This window comes from Cryptotermes secundus, unplaced genomic scaffold (assembly GCF_002891405.2).
Source record: "Cryptotermes secundus unplaced genomic scaffold, Csec_1.0 scaffold1305, whole genome shotgun sequence".
Taxonomy (NCBI): domain Eukaryota; kingdom Metazoa; phylum Arthropoda; class Insecta; order Blattodea; family Kalotermitidae; genus Cryptotermes; species Cryptotermes secundus.
The window spans coordinates 17,654-38,569 of record NW_019731292.1 but is presented as its reverse complement, the minus strand read 5'-3'; the positions used below and the strand labels follow the sequence as shown (position 1 = coordinate 38,569).

General features: G+C 42.2%; 1 long non-coding RNA gene across 1 annotated transcript; it reads right to left on the bottom strand.

The window, feature by feature from the left end:
* Nucleotides 1–4,697: 4,697 nt before the first annotated feature.
* LOC117282527 lies at nt 4,698–20,562 on the bottom strand. The gene is made up of 3 exons (XR_004513283.1): nt 20,511–20,562; nt 12,397–12,589; nt 4,698–11,107 (listed from the first exon to the last, which is right to left on the bottom strand). It is a non-coding gene; the product is annotated as an uncharacterized LOC117282527 (long non-coding RNA).
* Between the last annotated feature and the right edge of the window lie 354 nt (nt 20,563–20,916).

The following is a 20,916-nucleotide window of genomic DNA, read 5'->3' as shown; positions in this document are numbered from 1 at the left end:
TTCGCTATGATGGGCGGGCACCATTACCCGAAATTTGGAAGCCAATGCACCAAATATTTGTGCAGTGTGTAAGAATGTACAAATAAATAAATTGTGTGGGTCGATCTGATGAACAAGAATTCTCTTGACATATCAACAACCTATCTGGCGTAAGAAAGGACAGACATTTTGACTGAATTATGTCACATGACCAAGTGCTGAATAGGTGACGTGAACGGAGTCCACACGCGGGGTTACATGTCGATGTCTATAGCATAGAAATCACGGAATATAAACGCTGAGTGACTAAGGTGACACCAAACACTGACAATTCTGTTGAACAAAAATATTTTTATTATTCTGTGCAATCAGCATCAACATCACCGACACACCTCACTACAATCAATCACAGAGAACACAGCACACAAGCAGTACATAGTATATACTGTACATATATGTAGTATAGTAAAGAGCACACGTGTTACGAAAATAATTCAGCTCTGCTTCACACTACGTTTCATAATAGACATGAGTAGCATTACAGGAAGACATGAGTGCCTGATAGTCAGTTATTGACGAACAATTTACTTCCAAAGGGATATTAAGCTGTCAGATATTGAGGAGGAATGGAGGAATGTGTCTTACAGTAGCATGCAAACTGAGGCGTTCCACAGGCACGCAGTGTGACAGATGTAAATAAACTGAGAATGTGCTAAGTATGAAATGTGCATTTCTTGTACGTGAGGCGCCATAGTTTGGTAAATATGAACCGAGTCCTCGGAGGAACCTGCTGCCTCCATCTTCAGGATAAGCGAACAATCCGAGGAAGGAATGCTGAGGATGTAGGGCGGGACGAACCGGGATTGTGACTGTGACAGAACTAAGAAGGAAGCGGTGGGCCTGCGAGCAGCCATTGGTTTCAGAACTCTGGAGGTTCCAGCCGTTCCAATTTTTTTTCTTGCGGCAGCCTGTAGATGGAAGGAGTAGCTTCTCTGATACATAGCATGCCAATCCACACGGCGTCACTCCCACAATACGGTAATTCAATTCTCACCGAAGTGAGAACGTGAAATCTCCTATTCTACAAAATGGTGGATCGGACAGGCATAAGAGAACATGCGTCCACTTCGTGTTTATGCTTTCGTGTGACAATATCCAATGGACGCAATGAAATACCCTAGTGCAACTCGTTTCTCGCCCCGCATGCTCTAGTACACGTACTAACAATTGTCATGACATGAACTGACGAAGAACAGCAACCCTACACGGTACCCCCAGGAACACAACTTCGCTTTCACCACTGCCGAGCCTGTTGGAACTTTTGGGAGCTCCGAAGTCTGTGGCACTCAGATGATAAATCAACATGTTATGAGGAAATATGTAATCGTATGTGATTGCCTAGCTCTGCATTACAAAGATTGTACAATATTCATCGTGACTATAGAATTGTAACGAATTAAACCCAACATAAATGTAAAACGGTAACATTTAAATGTGCACTGGCTTGACAGTCTAGGCATAGTTCCCTGTAAAGTATTCGGTTAGCTCGGTGTACGCATGTCTGCTCACGTACCTTGTTCCAAGCGGCATCCAGGAAGCAAATAAACGAAACAAACAAGGACAGAAAGATGGTTCAATTATTGGTTGCCCTACTCCACCTTAAGACAAATTTTCAAAACATGCGGCACGGTTTCAGAATAGAATGCTCGAATAGGCTGAAGTTGTAAAAATGAATTTAAATACAGACATTCCGGGGTTGATACTCTCTCGTTTTCTGGGTACGAAATTCGAGGCAGATTTACATCGTCATTTCTGGAAATCCCAAATATTTTGTACGTAAAGTCAGTGTTCCTGCAATTCATCAACAAAGCAATTAAGCATTACCTCATGAAGAAACTTGATGGAGGTGAGTTGTTACTTTCACGTCCCTGCCGCTCTATCCCCGGTGAGCTTGCCTCCGTACACATTGGATGGGTGGGTTTCAGAGCCGATCTGGAAGACGTGGAGTATAGAAGAGACTATTGCCCTTAACGGGAATCAAACCCCGATCATTCGGCCAGTATCCCGCTGCTACATCGACTGAACTATCCATGGTAGATAAAATGGAATGCCTTGCACTTAACACATAAAATTCGATAATTTGATATAGACAAGCCTAATTAAAAAATGTAAAATGATTTTATGAGATTACCGTTCTAACGGCAGTGTATAAAGTTTCCAGGCCATGTAACGTGACAACAGGTACCTACATACCTACCAAACTAAACGGAGGCACATACCAACAGGCCATATTTTTAAAACCAATTCAGACTATCATCTTCTGGGTTCTGCCACAGTGTTTTTCGGTAGGTTATTAATGTTTCTGAGGTATATACTACGTCCATTTTCACTGTGGAAGCAAAATTGCCACCGCTGTGCTAACCGCAGGTCTCATATAACGAAACCAGCCTCAGCTGTTGCACCTACAGTTACTATGGTGCCTGTGGTGAACTCAGTTTGCACGACGAGGTGAACTCTAAGTCTCTAAGCCACCTACATCCAACAGATGTTTTCAGATTAAAATTACGTAGTTCTGCAGTGTCCCGCAGGATCGTCTAAAGGCAAGTCGGATATTCTGGTTGCAATTTATTGCAAAATTTATACCTCACGAGGCTACACTCTATTGTGACTGCAGGAGCAACTTTGAGACAGGAAACTATGTTAACGCTTATAGTGGCGGCCTGCAAGGTTAGGTTGCTTCAGTGCTTACAAAGTACAATCATAAAGCCGAGAAAATGTACACGTATACAGAAACAATAAGTTTCTCTACAAATAATAAAATTGAGCGTTTGTTTACACACACCGGGGCATATTTGCTCTTACATATGTAACAAGGTTAATGTACCTCCTTTAGAATTTAAGAAATGCTTTCCCTACCTTTAAAAGTACTCCATTCTTTTATCATAAATGACACTGATTTTGTTTGGAAACAGTAACAGCTGCCCCAGTATATACTGGTAAAAAAGTAATATCTCATAAGCCACTTCTTCCATTTTCAGTCCGCCACTGCCTGGGGGGAAAGTCTTCTTCCAATCAGAATTGCAATACATAATATTACATGTTGAAACTGGTTAGCTAACAAGTGGAATATATGTGGTGTTGTGTTAGCTAAGAATTTGCTTCTTACCTAACTTCCACATGTAGCAATATGGATCCCGAAATATACTAAATAATTGACTCTGTACATGATTATTGCACTTGTCAGAAAACTCAAGACTATTGGATATTCGAGATGTCAGATTTGTGTTACAGCCTGTCCCTAAACGAACCGAAATGTTGAGCATTATTTGAGTGCATTACGGCTACTTGGACGAAGCCTCCTTATCCTCTAGACACAGATCAGTTTCTGGGTTTGAAGCCGGGTGTGTTGCTACAACTGTCTAGCTCACTACATGCTCATCGACTGCAGGTCGACTTGACTGGGGCTTACTCTGTACATAATCTCGGTATGTAGTTCCCGTTGGGATTGCGCATTCCAGTTCAGCCCTCTTTTTACACAAAGGGATCTCCTAGCTTGGGACTCAAGCTTGTGCGCAGTCGCACACACAGAATAAACTGGATTTGTCGTGACAGAGAGTGAGGAGACCCGTGACGGAACAAATTATCCGAGACTCATTAACTCGGCTCTTAAATTTCTGCTACAAGGCAACAGCCAAATTGAGAAAATTCTGTGGTACTAGAGAAGGCTCGAAGTGAGAGTACGTGAAGTGATAATTCAAGTAAGCTTCTTGTAGTAATTGATGGCGTTATTTAAATAGATCACGTAGCTCTCCTTACGGGTCACGTGAATGAAGATTGTGAATTTGAAAGATAAGCTGCACAGCTAAGAATAAAGCACGAGAAACCTCAAGTAGGATGGCCAACGTGCCCGCCGGGAATGTATCCAGTGCAAGCCGAAGGAGTTAACGACTCTCTTATTATTCTAATATGGAAGTGTTCTAGATCGCCACTAGAATGCGCAAGCGCACGGGGAAGAACTGGACCCACAAGGTTCAGAGTCAGTTACATATTTCCAACTTCAAAATATTGTAATGTCACAAAAGAAAATTTAAGATCGCGCAGGATTTGCTTGTGACCAAAGTGAGGAAGCTCCCACTACGAATTGTGTACTGCGGACGAACACTAGCTTTTATAAGATATATATATATATATACATTTCGTCGGCAGCAGTAAATTGAAGCAAGAGGGAAAGAAATTCATCCATTAGCAACCACCGAAGGCTGTCGGGCTCCACATAAGCAGGTACTCCCAAATATTGAACCTTCTTTATACCGAAATTTATTGGGTTGCTTAGAAATTATGAGCGGAATTTGGGAAATGCCTGTATGAATTTTAACGCTTGTTATTTCTTCTGTGTCTTGTGAAATAAATTGGAAGATTACGTGGTACATTTCTAAGGCATGTCTTGTCACGTTTCGGAGGTATAATTGACGTAGATCGTACGCAGTGTTTCTGAATGTATTTATGAAAACCTGTATGTATATGTTATACCTCAGAAAATATACACCTGCCAACATAACACTGCTATAAATAATTGTAAGCTACATGTTTTAAACACCAAGTACTGTTATGCTCTAAATGTACACACTACGGGCTATAGAACGGAGGATTCTATTGGCAGTCATACAAGATTGTACGAGCAGCTGATTATCTTCAGCTCATGAACGCATCTGGTTTTCTGTGTAAACAAGAAAATGTTACTTGCTCATACAGACGGACATGTAACACTTCACACTGGGTTTCGCTGGTTCACAGTAATAAATGCATAACTCGAGGAGTAAATTGTTTTCCACAGGCTAACATTTAAAGATATTCTAAGACAGATGAAATGATTGGAGACTAACAACCAGCACATCGCTTTCATGTTACGCAACATAAACTTTATGTTCAACATTCACATGCATACGTCAATCATTTCATAGGGTGTACCCTAGATATATACTCATATCTTCAAGAATTCAATGATTCAACAAACATAAATGCGATTCATAATAATTAAATAATATCTAAACCATATTCCTCTTTTTAATTTAATTCGAATTTGACAAAGTCAAAACATGCAGCTTCTTTAATATCAATCAAATTCGAATCTGAGATAAAACATGCAAGCGTTTATCTGATTCTGTTTCACAGTTTGCTGATTTCGTATTCCACACATGACATAGACATTTGTTAAGTATTTCTTGCATTTCTGAATAAAACTGTACTTCTGAAATGTAGCCAGGATACAGAAGTGAATCTCCCCCAACACAGATAAAGTTCCAGAACTTTACAGGCATTGTGCTATCTTTTTCTTCCACACAAACACTTGAGAGTATTACACACGACAAACACAAAAGTTGCGCCTGTATTTTTTGCGCTGCTCAGACAGATACAAATTCTAGTATTGTTCAAACCGTAATGTGTTCAGTATAAGCTTACAGATAAACCATACAATATTCAGCACATTACAGTACAATTCTAGACACATTGCATTACATTCCCACTAACTGCAGACTCCAGGTAATGAAGGATTTTCTATTGCAAATATAAGTGCCCATAAGCAGATCAAATCAAATTGACCTAAGAATCTCAATGATCAAAAAATATTTAATTACGTCAACTGGTCGGTCTGAATGTTATAATATATCTACCTACACCGTTTTGAACTTAATTGCCATCCGATTATTAAGAAATTCAGTTTCTGCGTCTCAGAAATCACAGTTACCTTCCACTACAAGAATCGATTGGCTAATATTATAGAAAGAAATGAGAGCTGCTGATTGCGAGATTTGTTATAAAACCATAAATACACTGTTGGCAAAATGCTGAGCATATTAAAGTCAAAACTTATGGAACTTGTAGCAACCAAAGTATTCCAATAGTTGAAGCTTTTCCTGCACTTGATTAAGCACCATGCCACAGACATATGGGGAGCGGAGGTATCGTTCCATATATTCTCAACTTTTGAATTGGCGTCGAGAGGCCAGCTTCAATTCCCGGCAGCTATATCCCAGGGAACAGGACCCTCGGCACAGAATGGTGAGGAGACCGGGTGAGTTCCAGCGCATGCGCTACGGAGAAGGGACGCATTTCTGACCCTGTGAATCAAACCCAATTCCTTGTTCCTCCATCCCATGTTCTGTTCGCCGTGCCGCCTGAGCTGATCGGCTCCTAAACTTAACGTCTCATAAATTGTAAGCGTGGGTTCGAATCCCACTTCTGACACAATATGACGTGTAAGGGTGACTATAGACTGGGTTTCGATTGGTGAATGAATTTATTGACCACTTCTACACACCAATCGGAACTACAAGCAATTACAGCTCAACCTTATCACCGCACTTCACAAATGACAGTCAGCACACGCTAATTGTTTTCCAGCCGTTGTCTGGCAACGACTTCTGACAGCAGAAATTCTTTAGAATCACGCGCTACATAGCCTCCCGTGCAGAACTTTCTCTCTACTGTACTCATAGCTCCATCTGTCCTGTTTACATCTTCTCGGCACGGACCACATAAAAAACAACGTTCTTCTATTGTTTTTTTTCGTATTCCTTGCAGCGGGAACATGTTTACCGAGCCGTTGCCTAGAAATGATCACTGTTTATTACCTTTATACATAGCAAAGGCTGTACGCGCCACATTACTAATAATAACCGTGAAACCCGCAAGCTTTAATTTGATATCGTCTCAACATAAGAAATATTATTCATAAAGCTTTGTGATCTCGCGTGGGCATGTTGAAGAATTCTTGTTCTGTAGCCATTGCAGGAAATCTGCAGTTAGTGTGTAACAGTGTGTCTGATAACTGTCATTGTATGTCTTACAAACAAACTGATTTTGAGCAATTTCATATCAATATAGAAATACATGAATATGAATATTTTAATGAAACAAACAAGAATAAATATCAGAAACAGAATATAACATTTACCAACATTTAAAACAATTACAATAATAATAATAATTGTAATAATCAATCACAGATTACTTTAACTGCATGACAAATATATCAACGACGCCACGTTACACATCTCACTGCATCTGTGGAACATATCTGCAACGTTTACACAGAGGATGTAATTACGAATACAGTAATAAATAAAATAATGTTTAAATATTCGTCAAAAATAAATAATCATGATACACTTTAATGATGGGTTGCAACTCTAAATCAGAGATGACTAGACAGTACTCTGAGTACCTTTCATCTCTGAATTCAAACTATGAGGTAATTTTATATGGAGAAGCCAGGACTGTGCTCGCACATATCAAAGCAATGTGTTCTGCGTGCTAACAAGAACTACACAGGCAACAGAATTTTTCAGAAGGTGAACAAAACTCCAACTTCAGTAGAAATTGATAATTTTGATATTAATACATCATTTACAAAGCCGGTAAAAGGAATACACTTCAGCCGGTTCGAATCAAATCCCAACGACTTAATTAAATGCAACTTCTGACAACATTTGTCGCGTGTCAGTGTCTAAACACAGGGTGCGGAGTGACAAATGAATTTAACTGAATACGATCACGAAAATCTTCCTATCTTCAAAATCTTCAAAATACTAAAGAATGTTTCCTGTCACAGTCTGCCATATCTTCTCGCACTTGTTGATCGGTTACGGCTCCTAGCAAGGAGTAGTTTCGCTAAAATTTCCGTCTTCGACGGTTTAAGCTTTTGGTTATGTCGAGTAAATCGCTGCTGACTTCGTCAGAAGTCATTCTTCTGTCCGGGGCCCGAGGAACCCATGGCCATATTCCTCTCTTTCTCACGACCCCTGCCTCTGGTTACAGATAAATTACTGCTGGCCTTCGTTAGCTTCTGTTTTCTTCCTGCACAATTTTGTTATGTAATATTACACGGAAATAATTTTGAATGTCGTGTGCATTTCGCGAACCGGTGTGCGCTTGTCACTATTGCGAACAGCGCGAAGAACTCAGTTCTGCACCCGCTGCAGCTTCACGAAATGAGCGTCCACCGCATGCTATCAGGTGGGACAGGTATAAACCATTACTGAATAAGATTAATATTATTGCTTAAACGAATATTTTAATAGGACATAGGTCCTTTGAATGTTCCTACGGCCTTAGCACAATCCTTTCATATGGAGTCCCCCTGTCATCCTCCTATCCGGGATGACACCAAGAGATTTTACATTATTTACAAAGTGGATATTCTGTCCCCTTTGTTACAGAACGTCTTCAGGGACTGTATGGCTTCTAGAGAAATAGATCGCCTGATTTTCCCACTGATACAGCTTATGTCCAAGCTCTCATATCACGACTTCACTGCAGTGAGGCCGCGTTGCAATTTGCAGAGAACTTGACGTTCATGCTTCTCTGGTGCTCATTGTAGAGATAAAGCCTGCGAACCGAGGACGATGAGTTCAATTTGTCAATGGGGCATCGTTTTATATATAGACTGTACAATACCGGGTCCAGGACGGAGGCTTGAGGCACCCTGACTCTATTTCCAGTATCAATATAATTCATCTTCTGGGGGGATTTTAAATATTACATTATTGAGAAGAGAGGCAATTAGCCTATTAAAGTTTGTAGAAAATCGTAATTCTAATGGTTTCTGTAGTAGGCTACATTCCTAAGGTGTGTCAAGAGTGTTTCTCGACATCAGAAAATGCCGCAGCAGTCTACATATTCAGGCTGATTTTGAGTTGCGCGGCCGGTCAGCTTCATACACTGAAGAAATCTGCTGTGAAATGCCCAAAGCCAAGCTGACTTGCTTTTGACATCTTTCGTTTCTCAATATGTATGTGTATATATAATGTTCTTAAACCATTGCCTTAAAATAATTTACCGGTAGACAAAAGTTTACAGGACCCAGAACTTAGGGAAATTTGGGGGTCCTTGCCAGTTTCCAGCAGTGACAAAGCCGAACACTACAGTTGAATAAAAATTGCTGAATGAAGAAATGGTCTTCTTGGAAGGTGTTTGAGACATTCCTTTGGAATGCCATCAAAACCTCAGGCCTTTCCCAATTTCAGGTAGTGTATTTATTTGTGAAGTCACGGGGCCGGAATTTCACTCACATGTCTTCATCAACGGTAGACTCTAGCCTCTATGCTACCTTTATGGTCATAGTCACACAAGCCATGCAATCTACTTGGCTTTGCAGACTAATTAATTCGGTCTCCGAAGATAAAAATGGGGGTGGCCTACGCATGCTCACACCGTTACCAGCCGCAGACGTAACATCAGAGCCTCCCTCTCTGCTCGCATCCACATTTTCCATGAGCATGTCCACGAGTGGCGCAAATGAGTTACCCTCTGCCACCTGCCGTGGTCTTTAGTATATCGGAGGTAGATTTTCTCTTTCCTCTTTTCCATGTCGGACTCTTGCAGTAGTATCAGTTGAGCAGGGTTCTGGTTCCGTTGGAAACAGATGTGAAAACACAGTCCCAACCATATTTTACTGCTGTGTTTGTATTCGTTGCCTCTGAGAAGTGTTTTAGGATTGTCCTGAGTAGCAGTGAACGTCTTCGCGACGCTTCTCTAACGTCAAATTCTGATTTATTTGCGTCTTGCCACAGTATGTTCCATAACATTGTTTTCTGGAATTGGTGCGAGAAGACGATAAAGTTTAAAGTACACAAAGGTCATAGGTTAAAATTAGTTTGATAGTCAAGTTTAATTAATAAAGACAATAACATTGAAGTAGAAATGCAAGAGTTATGTCTCCCAAAAATATAACGGAATTTATTTTAAAACATATATTTTAGTTTCATATTCATATGCATGAATATATTATTTACGAATTTTTCCCATTCCCAATTTCATGATATTTGTATCAAACCCTTCATTCCTCTCTGAGAAAATTGCACCATCTTATGAAAAGGACTAAATAATGCTTGTTCATCTTGACCCGCTTAGCTGAAGGGTCTCCGTTATTAGGTGCTGGAACAATGTATAAAGAGAGATATTTTAAACTTTGAAGCAAGATAGTACTAGGCATTTATCCTTAAAGATATGATGTAAATTAAAGCTCCATGAAATGCTGCAGATGTTCCACTGACTGTAAACACTTGGGCGAGGTAGAAACTGAGATCACTGGAGTAGATTAATAGAAAAGCATTACGTAACTGAATGAAAATGTGGTACTTCCAAGAAAATCCTTTTCACAGTGAACAGTGTATTCTTGTACATTTCCACTTGCGACAGTGCAGAGTTTATGGAAATAAAGGATCTATTTTAAGGACGTGGATTTTTCATTGCTCTATGTTTACGAAAGTAATATGTCATACTTGAACTTGTCAATTATATAGGCTTTAGAAGTTGCATCTGTTTCTGTCTTCTGGCAACAATAATCTGAGGTAACCAAAGTTTTGGTAATTCCATCACTAGGAATCCCCTGCAGACCAACATGGAAGCAATCCCCAAAAGCGGGGTGCGGAAAAATATCTAGATCGGTGATTCTCATTTGCCTACAGCTGTGTCCCACTTGTCTCTCCGTCAAGAAACTACTGTCCCACCCGAACAAGCACAAAGCTTCCTTTTTGCCAAGAAATGTTCTTATACGTGGAGGTGCATTGTAGTGTCATAATAAATCACTCAAAGTAGTTCTCGAGTACTTCATGATTGTAAGAATTTTTAAAAATATCTTGTGATTAAAATTATATAACAATATAGTTTTGCTTACAATGATTTTGTGTAATCTTACTCGAGTATTTTCAAGATATCTTACATGAAAATATTCCATAACAGGGAGAAAGGGAGAGGCATTAATATAACTGAATTTTATACTTGAATTATGTATCATTTTCGAGACCTCGTGCCCATCCACTCAAGCTGACCGTCACGTCCCACCAGTCCGATGTGATGAGAAACACTGATCTAGAGGATGGATAAAGTCCAAGATATTTAAAGCAACTTGCACTCGTTCAGCCTACTAACTCAGAGGTGAACAACGATAGTTCTCTCACATCATGGGAGCAATGGGGCTAAACACTTTGGGTCACCAGCAAGTTATGAACGCCGAAGATGCACTGGAGCTGGTAACTTCACCGCAGAAGGATGAATAGAGATCCCACGATCAGCATTGCCGAGCAGGAGTCAACGTGACTACTGGACAGGGGCACTTCGATGTCCACTGGAACACAACCAAAGAATTAAATATTACCAGGGCAAAAACACGACAATATTCATATGAATTCACAAATTATTCTTTGCTATTATATATTATCAATAAGTGGTTGATGAATAACGAGGAATGTATATACGTTAACTTGTTATCAGGTCAGTTTATGTTAGACATCATTGCATTCTCTAAATGAACATTTCTGTCGTCTATCCAACACGCCGTCAACTGTAGGGGTTCTACATGCTTTTGAAACATGAATCTTTGAAATGCAACCTTCAATTTTAATACACTGTTTTAATGTATGCTGGTGTGTTGGGCATGTCACACTACTGACTCTCCTCGTTACTGAACTCATTATATGGTGTGTTGGGCATGTCACACCATTGACTGTCCCCGTTACTGAACTCATAATCTGGTGTGTTGAACATATCACACCACTATCGTCGTTACTGAACTCATAATCTGGTGTGTTGAGCATGTCACACCACTATCCTCGTTACTGAACTCATAATCTGCTGTGTTGAGCATGTCACACTGCTGACTGTCCCCGTTACTGAACTCGGGTATGTTCCACCACTGACTGTTCCCGTTACTGGATCCATCATCTGGTGTGTTTGGCATGTCCTACCACTGACTGTCCCCGTTACTGAACCCATCATCTGGTGTGATGGTATGCCATGTTTGGACACTGAAGTGGCAGGAGGTTCGAGAATAATGCCTAAGGAGGAGCTTCATGGATTATAATTAGAATGATCAAGTTAAAGTGGATATGATATGCAGAGTACTTAGTACGAATGAGAAGATAGATTTTTGATAGTAAAGACATAAGATAGAGGAAGCACTAGGCGGACCGAAACTTTGGTGGGTAGACAATATTAAAATGGATCTTAGAGAGATAAGATTGGGTGGTACGGACTTGATTTATGTGGTTCAGGATGGGGAGGGGGGGGGCTCTTGTGAACACGATAATGAACATTTGGTTTCCATAAATCTTTGGGAAGTGCTTGATTATTTGCACAACAGGCGGCTTGTCAAGGAGGGCTTAGCTCCAGGAGCGAGTAAGTTAGTTATTTAGGCATTTCATATCCTTCACTGTAACTGTCACTGAACTCGTCCCCTGGCGTTCTAGGCATCGCGCCTGCTCTGAACTCATCCTGTCTGTGTCAAACGTGGGATACACTGCACCGCGCCTGCTACTGAACTCACCTTCTGACATGATTAGCACCTCACTTTCTGCAACTTACTTGTTAGTTAGCTCTTCATGCAGTATGTTAGGAGTGCCACAACCTGAGCCTCACCTGTTACTGAACTCGTCTTTCTGTCGGCATACTCGCTCTGCTCAGGCTCTAGGAATGCTGGGATTGTGGAGAGACAGGTGAGTTCCAAGCGGCCTTCTGCTCCAATGTTAAGTTGCACAATGTCCAAGATGAGCTGTGCCGTCAGACGCTCTCGATCCCGATGTGGGAAACGCCTCAGTTGGCTCTCCTCCACCTGCATAAGAAGCACGTTATCACTGCGCCTGCGTACAACTCACAACAGTTCCGGGGGCTCCTGTCGCAATACACAAGCTCTCACGTACTCTGCGAGACTTCAGGTTCTCACAGCGGTCACTCTGCACATTATAGTTTCCTCCGACATGATGCCGTGTGTTTCTGAAGATGTTCTGAGAAGTTTCGGACAAACTAGTTGTCTCCATCTTCAGGGCAGAAAGTAATGCAATAGTGGAAAACGTGGAATTGGTGTAGTGAGATACAGGCAGCGGTCCGGAGCCTGATGGAAGCAACAGGAGTGCAGAAGTATGAGGCCACTGTAAGGAGGGATCAGCGGGGATAAATTTGGTTCTTAGTGACCATTGCGTGGTACAGGGAGGTCATGTGACATGTGCTAAGGAAACTGTGGCCCCAACAATACAAACAACATAACATCGTGGCATAGAATCCTTCTTGGGAAGGTAACGGTCGCTCACCAGGTCAAGGTATTCCATGCTTTTCTTATGAAGATGAGGTTTCGTTATCGTGTTCAGAAAAGACCGCTTAAACGTAAGACTGACTCATTTGTTTCGCATTTGTGAAAAGCGGAATCCATTGACATATTTATCAATTGAGGTCCTACTTCATAGAAAACACACTGCATCTTCCTCACAGAGACCAATGCGGTAATTCTCTTGAAAGGAATCGTTTCAATTCATTACGAAAATAATGAGAAAAACATAATGTCACGGTAAGAGAAGGATTCAGAATTTGTCGACTTGAAAAGTTGTTAATATGGTTATCGAATTCCATGAAGATAGTGAATTAATACAATGTGTGACTATCCGGGGGTAGTCAGTAACTGTTTTGAATCATGTAGCATATACAGTAAGCAGAGTGCTTCGAAGCGGTTATATCATATTTATTTATAACATTTGTAAGAAGAGGGATTTTTTTAATTTCAACTTATAAATTAAGAAATTATACTTACACAGGCTGATTCACGAAGTTTTACCCCGGCTTATGGTACATATTCCTGCAAAATTTCCTTATAAACTTGTGGTCGATTTTCAATAGTTACGCAGTAACAATAGATTTTCGTAACGCATCATTGTGAATGCAGCTCTATGTTTTCCACCTGGGCGACCATGCGTTCCAGTCAGCTGTGTCAGCAGGTAAGCTGACCGGCTGGAATGTTGCGCGATCCTAGGCAAAGCGATCCAGGACGTTGTGTTGGTGACTTTGTGAAGTAAAATGTCGTACACATTTTCCACTGAGGAATACGCCGATTTGGTGTTTATTTTGGGTGTATGTTATGGAAATGCGAGAGCAGCTGCTGCCGAATATCACCGGCGTTATCCTAATCGCTGGATTCCAAATCCTAAATCCATTAGCAGTACATTCAACACATTAAGACAAACTGATTCTCTCCCCAGCGTTCGTATACAATACGAACGAAATCCTCAACATGAATTGTGCGAAGAAGAAAACATTCTCGATGCTGTAGAGCGCAGTCCGCGTGCCAGTACAAGACGTCTAGCTCGGCGGTTCGGTGTTTCTCAGTCCATGGCGTGGAGGACTCTTCATGAGAACGGGCTGCATCCTTATCACTTACAGCAAGTACAACACCTACAACCACGAGACCATGGTCTTCGTCTGCAGTTCTGCAACTGGTTAAATGGCAATCGGCAATTGTAACGCTTGATAATGTTCTGCGATTAGGCACAGTTTACACGGGACGGGGTCAACAACAGTCACAACTTACAAGTTTGGGCAGACAATAATCCCCGTGCCACGATAGAATCGAATTTTCAACACCGATTCAGTGTCAATGTCTGGTGTGGTGTTCTGTATGATCAGCTAATCGGGCCGTTCATTTTTCCTGGCCGCTTAACTGGTGAGATTTACCTCCACTTCTTAGAAGAATTACCACAGTTACTTGAAGATGTTCCTCTGGCAACAAGACGCCGGATGTACTTTCAGCACGATGGGGCGCCTCCTCACTTCTCCCGTGCAGTAGCAGCTCACTTGGATCGGCATTTCCCACAGCGGTGGATTGGTCGCGGAAGCAATAACGCCTGGCCTCCCAGGTCGCCAGATCTAACGCCGTTAGATTATTGCATTTGGGGCTGGATGAAGGACATTGTGTACCAGGTAAAGGTACAAACACGTGAAGCGTTGCTTGAACGTATTCTGGATACGGCGATGACAATATGGAACAAACGTGTGGAACTGCGAAATGCCACGAGCGCGGTTCATACGCGTGCGACGCGTTGTGTTGACGCACAGGGAGACATTTTTGAAAATCTTATGTAAATCCAGTTGTCTTCTAAAGCGCTACAGTTTAAAGGAAACAGATTGATAGAAGGGTGTGATATGCAACCACTGGTATGTTTACAGAATGGTATGCTGAAAATAATGTAATTCTGTAACATAAAATCGACGAAAAATGTCGCACAATGCAAAATTAAGAAATTGAAAAAAAAAAGTTTTATAATGCTTCTTTCCTAAAACATTAACGATTTAAAAAGTGTTTGTATTGTATTTCTAATTTGTTTTGACTGAAATTCGAAGAAAAAAAAAGATTTTTCGCCAGTTTTCAAATTACTGTAGCTCTTTAACTATGAGTTGGATACCATTATTATATTAACATTTTTTGTTCCAAATTACCTCAGGAATGCCCTCCCTAAGTGAGGGTAAAACTTCGTGAATCACACTGTATATGTGAAGATGAACAATTATAATATTCATTCTTCCTCCTGGCACAATAAAATGGAAAATGCTTGAATGGACTGAAGAATTTGACAAAGAACCCGAGTCGGACCCCGGAATGCTTGTGCAGAGACTTGCCTCTAGAGGAGCCTGCTAAGTCTCATCGTTACAGAAACCACCAGTAAGTATGTAACCACCTCATGATGTTTAGAGAGGCTGCGACTGTGTGTGTAGAGTGCGCTTAATGCGAAGCGGGGAGAAATTTAGTTTATTACTCGTCAATTGGATTAAACTAGGGCACCACATTTGCTCCAAATTGAAATCCCATTCGTATATGCTACCCATCTCGTATAGTTCTATATATCTATAAAACTCGCATTCCAAATGTCCCCCCCCCCCCGTATCCAGTGCTCGGCTCAGAGTTTAATAGGGCCCAATGCCGCGCCATAGCTCAGGCGGTTAGTCGCTGGCTTCCAACCGCGGCGGCCCGGGTACAAACCCGGGTCTGGTAAAGTGGGATTTGTGGTGGAGAAAGTGGCGCTGGGGTAGGTTTTCTCCGAGTACTTCGGTTTCACCTGGCAATCTTAATTCCACCAAATTCTCCATCATAACCACCCGGGGCGGGTACAATAGGCCAATCAGTGGCCGCCCTGCCGAGTGGACCCAACTGGAATCCACCCCCCACTATGCGAATTAAAAAAAAATGAACTAAAAAAATGAATAGGACCTACGAAACCATTAGCTCATAAATAAGTAAGATGAACGGCAAGTTCTCTTTGTTTTCATGCGATCAGGTAAATATTCTGAAGGAAAGATGAATCTAATAGGAAACAGGTAGAGCATATACACCACAGGCGAAACTGTATAAACTTTAATGGAAAAGTTCATATTATATCTCCTTAATTGGAATCATAGCTCGTAAAATAACAGCAAACAAGCCTACAGTAATTGGAAACTGCTGAGCCATTACAACATGGGGTAAAATCGCCTCCAGCCCAGTACCGACACAGAATGGACTGGAAAGCACGTACTTGCACAGGGACGTTATGTACAGTCTGTCTGCTTTAGCGAAACCACTGTCATGCGCTTTGCAGGACGAGGGATCCTCTGATGTTGGTGAAAATATATGCGTCCTCTCCACATATTTCTTGTACTAGTTTCAATAGTCAGATGCTAGAAAGTGCTGTGTCCCCTATAGCCAGAGTTACAGGAGTGTTCTGAGCTTCCAAACCCGCACACAGAGTGTAATTTATTCATGTAATGGCTTATCTTATTACAGTGACTGTCTTGTGAGAACCATCTCGAAAGACCTGCCTTGCGCTGTGTTAATTCAGAGGATGCCATGTAATATCAGTGTACACTCACTTCCTGCACTAATCAGAACAGCTCCATACAATGTGGAACCAGACAACTGCATTCTGTTCATTAACTATTGAGCTAGCCGTCACGTTCTAACAGCGATTGCAAACATGCTATGTAACGCCGCGGAGCAGGGGGGCGTGGAGGTATCCCTCCTCGCCTCCACTTATAATGTCGCGACGCTGGTACCACTTGTAACGTCGTGACGACGGGGGTGTGCAGGTACCCCTCCTTGCCACCCCAGCTTATGCTGTAAGGAGTTAACACAATACTCCTAGCTCACCCTTAGCTAGGATTCTCCTGTTCGGGGTTTCCTTCTCTCATAAAGCTGCCACCATCTATTATATGACCTAAGAAAGGTGATGTAAGTACCGAGGGCCGGTAGCGCGTAGTCGAGCGTTCTCTGTTGGCTGGCCCTTTCGGCGCTGTCACCTCTTATTTCTGGCGTAGAGCGGGCGTGTCTGGTCTGACCCGCCTCTACCTATCGTCTGTCTTTTTCTATCGTGGGGACTACCTCCTGAGCATATAGTCATAGCTCCATCTTGACCATTCCTCATATAGTTTACAGGTAGCCACGTGTTACATCATCAATACATCATAAGGGGCGTTGGTATCAAGGCCACTAACTGTTGCCTGTGTCCGTTCAGCCCTCGTTTTGCTCAGGATGGCTAGGGATCGGTCGTGGGAAAGTTGATTATAGAGGGGTAAATCACAATCCCGGTACATCCTATCCTATCTACTCTATCTATTTACACTCTTATATTTACATGATTTACAATATTTACATTATTACCGGGCCGACTTTCAGTCGGGACTACATAGTGAATTGACTTGCGGCTACGCTAGGAACCTCCCCCCTTCGGGGGTGTAACTGGAGTCTCTCTCTCTCTCTTCGACTCCTGACTATCGGCAAGGATTAATCTTTCCACGTAATCCCGTTCCTTACTATTCATTAAATACAGTTACACTGTCCTTCGTTCTTTCACTCTTATACAAGCTACCCCTAGTTCTACATCTTAAAACCCACAGACTATGCTAACCATAACCACGACACATACGCTGTAACACTCTTATTGCCTGACTAACATCCTCGGCAATTACATGATTCTAGCATCCTCCCCTCAGGGCTCACCGGGTACACTTGAGTTTGCACATTCAAATCTCACAACAACACTTTTATCCACAATACTATTGTCAACAATATTATTAACCAGCATGGCTGTTATGCGTAAAGAGACATACTTGACATAGAAGAATGCAGGCTGTCTTCCAGCACTCGTCAGACCCATACTGAATAGCGCCTCCGGCTGACAACTGAATATTCTGTGTTAGATCATAATCCCAAGTCCCCCGAAATTCAGTAATTTATAGTTTTAATTTGCTAATTCAGCTGTTGACGACAGAGGGTAGGTAACTCCTCCTCAGTGTCCTCAATTCTCATAGTAATATTCTAATTGGTTCTTATTGGTGGTTGTGGGCGGACCCCTGGCGTCTCATCGCTGTGTATGCGGTAATATTACGATACTCCAGTGGCCTAGTGAGGCAAGCTTCTTGCTACTGCGGTTACACATACTTGCTGATCATCAACATTCTTAACCTATTTGCCTGTCCAGGTGTTGACAGATTACTTTAATAACTGTGAAACGCTTTTCGCAAGTCTTGAACAATTTGGGTAATGCCTTACAATCTCCCATCTCAAATTTGAGCCTCTACATGTTAGATATTTATTTTTGGCTCTGCAACACGATTCGAGCAACAGTGAAACAAAGTAATTTCGAGGAGCTAATAAGTGGATATTTCGTCATGAGGACCCTCACATTTACGGAACCCAAAAGTTCATTACATTAAATGTAAGAGCATACCATTGGTACCTCTTATGGGTACCATGTATTTGGTCCACAGCGTTAATTCTATTGGACTGAGGTCCTCTTTAAGAATATTCTGCCATCAACGCGTTCGTATTGCAGGCTGTCTCCTCAGGTTTTCAGTTTTGCCTGAATTTCCCATCTTTTCTGTGTGTCACATCCGGCCATATCATCATCCTCTATTTAATCGCCCAATGACACACGGCGAACATGAAGAATGTGGTCACTACTTGTTATGGACACTTCTTTCCGGCCTACACTTCTACCGTGTCGCTTACAGATATTATCCTCAGCATCCTGTTTCCGGCCTACACTTCTGCCATGCCGCTTACAGATATTCTGCCAGCATCCTGTTTCCGGCCTTCACTTCTGCCGTGCCGCTTACAGATATTCTCCTCAGCATCCTGTTTCCGGCCTAAAATTCTGTCGTGCTGTTTACAGATGTTCTCCTCAGCATCCTGTTTCCAGCCTTCAATTCTGCCGTGCCGCTTACAGATATTCTCCTCAGAATCCTGTTTCCGGCCTTCACTTCTGCCGTGCCGCTTACAGATATTCTCCTCAGTATTCTGCTTCCGGTCTACATTTCTGTCGTGCCGCTTACAGATATTCTCCTCAGCATCCTGTTTCCGGCCTACACTTCTGCCATGCCGCTTACAGATATTCTCCTCGGCATCCTGTTTCTTGCCTTCACTTCTGCCGTGCCACTTACAGATATTCTCCTCAGCATCCCGTTTCCGGCCTACATTTCTGTCGTGCCGCTTGCAGATATTCTCCTCAGCATCCGGTTTCCGGCCTACATTTCTGTCGTTCTGCTTACGTATATTCTCCTCAGCATCCTGTTTCCGGCCTACATTTCTGCCGTGCCGCTTACAGATATTCTCTTCAGCATCCTGTTCTCAGCAAACCTAATTTCGTTTTGTTCTCTTTAAATGACAAGACTGTGTTTCGAACTCATACGAAGCATCAGATAAAGTGACATCCTCGCGTGCATGAAGAATCTCCATTGTAATTAATTGTTCATAAGACTGGTACTAGTGTTAGGACGGAAGATGGCGCCGTCCACACACTTAGGGTAACCAAAGACGGCACAGAAAGGACAATGGAAATATTGTCACCTCGCATGAAATTAGATTGGCAGTCTAACAACGCGTATGCATTAGAGGGAGGTGAGTGGTGTGCTTCAGGCCCTGACCACACCTTGTCTTCGCGCGAGGGAAGCAAGAATAAAGTACGATAGCCCGTTGTTAATTTAAATACAAGATGAGGCAAAAATACATGACGGTTTGTGAAACTGTAAAGCTAATGAATGTATAGGAGCATTTTGCTAAGAATTATGTAAACAAAATTGAACCTAACGACGCCCACCGCCATGTGTGTCCACTTGCAAAGCAGAGTGGTCCTCTGGGTGTTGTATTTGCAAACACTGCTCTCGTATAGCGGGCAGAAGTGTAGCGTGGCGACTTAGAGACAAACGGAGTGTCCTCATTCTGTCCACACGCCTGAAAGTGTGAATATGGAAAGGAAAGCGTCACTCTGCTAGTGGGCATGTCTTGTTCAGTGGAATAAGATTGGGGAGCGTTGTCCGAACCTTGCATCGTGACCTGCTTTTCCACCAATTCGAAATTTAAATGGATTTAAACACATGTTGTACATATCTGTAAATTTTTCTTGGACTTGTTGCGAAACAAGCAGTCTCAGGGAACGCACAGGTGATGTCAGCTGAGGCGCACTTCCTTATCTCAGGTTAAGAGGACAAGCAACATGTGCGCACTGGGCTTCACAATGCCCTCATGGGTTTCATGAAAGCCCTCTCCGTAGCTTAAATGTGGCTACATTTGGCAACACTGCCCCTCCTCTAAGGATGAGGAGCTGTGACTGCGAACTCTGATCGATGCAAAGTTATGCTGGAAATTGTCCTGGCTAAAAGCTGCATTTTCATGACCTACTGACATCTCTGCATGGAGACTCAATACTCGTTACGGGACATCAACTGGCCTCCTTGCTCACCTGATCTCTCGGCATCGGACTCCTTACGTGGGGTGGCTACCTGCGGCCAAGGTACAAGAGACATGCCCTGCCCTACAACAGCGCACTTGGGAGCACACTGAAGCCATCCCTACGGACTTGTATTAGCGTAGAAGTGGCAATGGAGTTCGCCTGCAAATTGTCATTTTTTGATGATGATGATTACGGTCAATTTTGCAACGAATACTGCAGGTATCTACGAGAAATCTGTAATTTTCACCTTCCTGTTCACACGTTATTTTATTTAAAAACGGTCCAATATTTCTTCACCACTCTGTACTTTGTATTCGACTGCTAGAGATTACGTTTCTATAACTTTCTCCCGCGCTGAAGCCCTTCATGCATTACACCAGCTGTAAAGGGTTTAATAGCTACTTTCACAGTTCGG